Genomic DNA, 5,776 nt, shown 5'->3' on the forward strand with positions numbered 1-5,776 from the left:
AATTGCGTATTTCGTGACGTTCTTGCTGTTTCCGGTGCGCTTTCTGAGTCGCGACTATGCGCGTTGGTTAAGTTAGGTTAAGTTGGGTTGGGTTGGGTTGGGCTGGGTTGGGTTAGGTTAGGTTAGGTTGGGTTGGGTTGGGTTGGGTTGGGTTCGGTTCGGTTCGGTTGGGTTGGGTTGGGTTGGGTTGGGTTGGGGTCGGGTCGGGTCGTGTCGGGTCGGGTCGGGTGAGCGGAGGGCATCTGCGCCAGATGGCGAAGAAACGCGGAACCGGAACTAGTTCCTGCCACCGATTGGCCGGGAGAGGAGCGCCCTTCTACGTCACAGCGCGTTTTCGTGCGCATTCGGAAAAAGTTGAAATCATCCAACTTTCTTATGCGCGCCTTGAAGGCGCGAGGAATCAGCGCGACGTCACGAAATACACCAATTTCCGGTAGCCGCACGGCCTACGCGCGCACAAAAACGCGTTGGTTTGGATCGGGGCACAAACGGAAAAGCTCGCAAATTCCTTCCGTGAAGTGAGGGTGGAGGAGAGGCAATGAGCGCGTCTTCCACAGCCCTGGAAGCCATCGTGACCGAGACGGCTGGCAAGTACTGCGTCGGCGACGAGATCACCCTCGCAGACGCATGTCTGCTCCCCCAGGTGAGGCCCTCGTCCTTTTTGCACATGCCGAAAATCTATAATTCATTCTCTCGCGCGCGCGTTCATGATATCACTGCCCCCTCCGTGTGACATCATATAGTGTTCCATGGTGGCTACCGGTTGGAGCTGTTTTCCATTTTTTCCTAATCTTGATTTGTTAAATCCGAGCCTTGCGGCTCTGCTGTGCTTTACCTCCGCTGTATTAAGCTGATTAAGCATCGTCAAGAAATCATTATTAAGGCGAAAGTCTTACTTGTCACATTAGGCGAAAAAGAGGCGGCGTTGTGCCCGAAAGATGGTCACAACAATACGTCATGAAGCACGCGCCTCAGGAACAAAACACAAAGAAAAGCACAGCAACGCAGATGCTTCGCCACGAAAGCCATGAAGACGTGGCGCGCGCTTGTAGGAATGGCCCTTTGGCATTCCTACACATAAACAATCTTAAATGTCTCTGTCGATTTCTTTTTTTTTTTTTTTTGTGCGGGAATGCTTTTTGGTTTGTGAAAGTCCTTGCACAAACAAGCTTACTGGGGGGTCAATCCTGTCTTTGACGATGGAAACAAACTTGATGGTTCAAGTTTGTTTTTCTCGGCAAGGACAAGTAGGAGTGCGCTCATCAACGAGACAACAGCAATAGCAGTTCATGCGACATCAGTGCATATATGTCTCAAGCCCACACGTTGACCTACTAAGCGAGGCAAATAAAAAGCTGCCATTAAATTAAACCTCAGACCAATATGTTAGGGAGTAAACGAGGAACGTCTTTTGTGCGAGTTTGTCCGTCTGAAGGCTCTGCGAAAGTGAGGAGTTGAAACCACCCCTTGCTGATGCTATAGGGTGGTTCCACGTGACGTATCTCCGACTCGAGATCTCGCCGGGCGCTATATATATGTTGATGAACTATTGCCGTATGTCTTTCTATGCCCGGAGGCAGTGTTGCATTCCAGCTCCTTTAAGTTTCTTTTGTTCATGGTCGACTCCGTCTGCCGGAGTAGTAGTTCGGCGACACAAAAGAGCATCGCCTAGTACTCGAATTTTATACATACCGTTCTTTAAGACGAGCCGGCGATCGAGAAGTCGACCCGCCGGCGGCCGTAAAGGCTCCGATCCTGAGCGCGGGCGAATCCGAAAGAAAACATGGGTGTATGCAACCCGTCCCCGATCGTATACTTACCGAGTTCTGTCACCGACAGAGCCACTGGACATGCTTCAACGTTTCACTAAAAACAACGCCAAAAACTCGGCGTTTAACAAAATGACGAAAGTGGGGGACGCTGTTCACCAAAATGGCGGAACGCGGCTTACCGGAAAGAAAAAAAGCGTTTCGTGGAACCGCCCTATAGGCAGTATTCACTGGACGCCATATTCGTGGGTGCTGTTTAGAGCGCATGCTCAGAACGAGCTTACATCAATAGGCTCCTAAGACCGGCACTCTTGATGGTGCGGAATGCACGTTGCGAAGGAACTGTGAAAGCTCGCCATCAGCACGCGCTCAGCATTTGCGCACACAGCTATGGCCGCCAGTGAATTCTCCCTATAGACCGATACGCTGCTTACAAGCAAGTTGGCGTTTTTCCGAGTGTGGGCTTTGCGCGTTTTCAGAAACCACATTCGCGTGATGCGCATGCGCAGTGCTGACAGCAGCGCCGCCACGGCGGAGTGACGTACGAGAGTTGTCTTATGCTTTGACGGGTGTCTCGCTTCTGCCCGCAGATGGGCAACGCTCAGCGCTGGGGCATCGACGTCAGCCCTTTCCCGATCCTGGTTCGGATCTGCGCCGCCCTCGAAGCTCACCCGCTCGTCAAAAAGGCACATCCGTCTTGCCAACCGGATGCACAAGCAGATGCTTGAAAGTATACAGCGGTGCCTTATCAGAAGGCAATAAAAGGATGCATTGCTCAAACCTATAGTCCATGAGTGTAGAGCCCTGTGCGGATAGCAGTTTGATCACCCGCAAACTTGGTATCCGCATCCGAACCGCGTCTACGAAATTTGAAAGCGTATCCAACACAATTTGTGCATTCATTTTGCATCATAAAATCGAGCCTAAAAAAATCATTTTTAAGCCGTTTGTTTACCTTTCTATATAAAGAATTATCTTCATTGCAAGGATACGGTGAAAGTCATTTTATCGTATTCTGTTTTATCGTATCTATGAAATAGGTGATCATCCTTCCAGAGGCACTTCGCATTGCTCGAAAGACAATCGCAGTTATGAGATGAGATCGACTTGGGAGCCCGTGAGCCTGACACTTCCTTTACCCTCTTTAACATCCTTATGGATGACATCACCCGGGACTTGGGCTGCACGCCCCGTCTGTATGCCGACGACCTCACCCTCGTGCGGCCAACCTGTCGCCCCCTCGACCACCAACTTCCAAGCGGAACTGGACAAGGTTGTCGCTATAGTCAGGCAAAAACAGACTTCCGCTGAACATTGCCAAGTGAACTGCGATGCAGATATCCTCATCCAGGCAGCAGCGTTCCGCACTCCCCTGCTACAACTTCAGGGCAGTGAACATCGCTAGTACGATCAGCACCAATGGACTCTCGCCTCAGTTTGGGCACCCACATTGCTGAAGTGACCTCCCGATCTCGAAGGATGCCGGGGTTGGTTACCCGTATTTCAAGAGGAGCCGGTTCAAAAACGCTGAGGCACCTATACACCGCACCTTGAGTGCTGTACAAAGACATGCCATAGCCTTGCGCAGGAAAATCTCGTCGATCCGGCTCTTGGCGACTTGACTAGTACTGCCTGCTTAGTCTTGGCAACAGCAGCTGCCGAGCGAGAGGAAGCTGGGGAGCCTCTGGGCCTCCGAGGTTCCTCTCGCTCGGCAGCTGCGGCTGAATCAAAAAGGTGGCCTTCAACCACACTTTGCCCTCACTGACTGGCACCGGAACACCTTCGTCATCAGGGCAGTAAATCTGTGGCGGTCCCTGCAATCAGAGATGAACGCGGGGCTGAAGGAGAGAGAAGATACAAAAACCCAACAGCAGGGAGGCAATATACCGCGCTTGCAGCAGCGGCACGCATCCGAGTGTTGTCTTGTTCATTGTATGTTTGTTGTCGTTATTGTTGTTGTGCTTGCCTCTGTGTGCGTGTGCGTGTGTGTATGTGTGTGTGTGCGAGTGTGTGTTTACAACGCAGCTCTTAGGCGCTCGTTTCCAGCTTGAGCGGCGTCGCCGTCGCCTTCGGCGTAACCGCGTGTTGCATTATGGGACGTTTCCTATCATGACGTCGCACGTGACGTTACGTGTGACGTCACTAGGGTCCCGACCTTCACGAGTGACATCACGAGGGGAGAGGGAGCTAGGGATGGACTGGAGGAGCGGAGGAGAGGGCACGAAGGAGGAGGAAGGGCGTACCCTTTTCTCCGTACCCTTCCCTGCTCCTCAAGAGCTGCGCTCTAATTCGGCATTACAGAGAATTGTAAACGTCTTTCTTTTTTCTTTGTAAGTATTTTCCTTTGTTGCTCATGTAACTGCGGCACCCCAGACCTCGTGGTATGGGCTCCTCGCCTTTCGCCTTGTGTGGTGGCGCCACTCTTTCTGAGCTGAATAAAATATTATTGATATGATTATTAATATTGAGCGCAGTATGTGCGCTCAAAAAGGGAAAAAAATTATATCTGAGTTTCCTTTTTGCTTCGTAAAACCCACTCGAAGCAGACATATATTATAAGCATGAAAATTGACAAATGACATGGTAAAGTGCGAGTAAATCACTGGGAAAATATAACAATATTCAATAATAGCAACACCTCCTACCGGTATAAGTTTTAAACACAAACCCTCAACTGCCATCTGTCAAGAAAAAAAAAACGCGCAAACAGTCAACGTTTCACTTGGAGAGGTTGCTGTGTAATCGTTTTGGCACCCCCGCTATGCTATTCGCATCTCCAGCTCGCCGCGGCGGAAACGGGAAGCGCTCTAGTGAAGGCATGACCTCCGATTCTCCTGCTCAGCGGGCACGGCGGAACTGCACGGCGGAACTGGACACGATCATGGCTCGCGAAATTTTATTTTCGAATGCAAACAACACTCTTCGCTGTCCCAACGTAGTGCTGCAGCCGCTATGGGATCGTACATATTAGAGAGTTTTTAGTAGTGCGTATAAAAGCAAACGCAAGACCTGTGTGTTTGCGTTACAGTTGCGTGCTCCACGCTGCGCATGTGCGTCTTCGCCATGCGCCAATCCAAGGATATCATTTTGGGCTCCGCGCACACCCAGTGTGGAACACGCATAGCTAACGCAAACACAGTGCTTGCGTTTGCTCGTACACGCAATACTGAAACTCACTACTGTTTCACCGGCTTCCTACGCCAACGCAACGTGCTGCAGTGAGCAGAAGTGCAAGCAGGTAGGCGTTCCTTCGAACTGAAAAGGCTGAGACTGGCAAATCGACGGCGCATAAAAATGAAAGTAACAAAATGTTATAAAAAATTTTAATAATTAAAATTTTTTTTCGTTTTTTTTTTTTTTTTAGAGGGGGGGGGGGGGGGCATTTGATGTGGACGGATATTGGCGGTGACCTTGGAAGTTCTGACGATTGTCAAAAGTCGCGACTTTGACAGCACCATCATTTCTCACATTGGCTATAGAATGTTTGTTTTAGACTGCTTTTGTTTTATAACTTGGAAATTGCAAATGGTACAATTGACATCAGTGATAATAATTAGCACACTTTTGATTGTCATACTTGTTTCCGTGTTTGAAGTTATATAGAAGCAACAAATTATATCAGAGCTAAAAAATTCGTATTAATATCTCGATTTTAGTATATTATTATTAATACAAATCGCGGAAATGTATGCCCCCATTAACCCCAGAATCACAGAAATACGCCATTTAACCATAATATTTTTTCCATAAAGGTATGATTTTGTTTTCTTTTTAGCATGTCAAAAACTCTGACATCGTTATCAAGATAGTCAAACACTGGATGCAATTAAAGTCCTATGCGTCATACGTTGCATTAAAAACACGCACACTCCAGCTATCTGACCCGGATTTCGTGTTTGGGTTTTCGTTGTGATAACAGCGTTTCTTAATTTATACGTTTTCTGAACATATCGAAAAATTTTGATTTATTTTGTTATTCTTGGGCGAGGAATAATGTTAAAGCAATT

General features: G+C 48.7%; 1 long non-coding RNA gene across 1 annotated transcript; it reads left to right on the forward strand.

Moving 5' to 3' along the window:
• The first annotated feature begins 550 nt into the window (after positions 1 to 550).
• Positions 551 to 2,553, forward strand: LOC121834829. The gene is made up of 2 exons (XR_006077341.1): positions 551 to 643; positions 2,360 to 2,553. It is a non-coding gene; the product is annotated as an uncharacterized LOC121834829 (long non-coding RNA).
• The last annotated feature ends 3,223 nt before the right edge of the window (positions 2,554 to 5,776 follow it).

This window comes from Ixodes scapularis, unplaced genomic scaffold (assembly GCF_016920785.2).
Source record: "Ixodes scapularis isolate PalLabHiFi unplaced genomic scaffold, ASM1692078v2 PGA_scaffold10__122_contigs__length_95168666, whole genome shotgun sequence".
NCBI lineage: Eukaryota > Metazoa > Arthropoda > Arachnida > Ixodida > Ixodidae > Ixodes > Ixodes scapularis.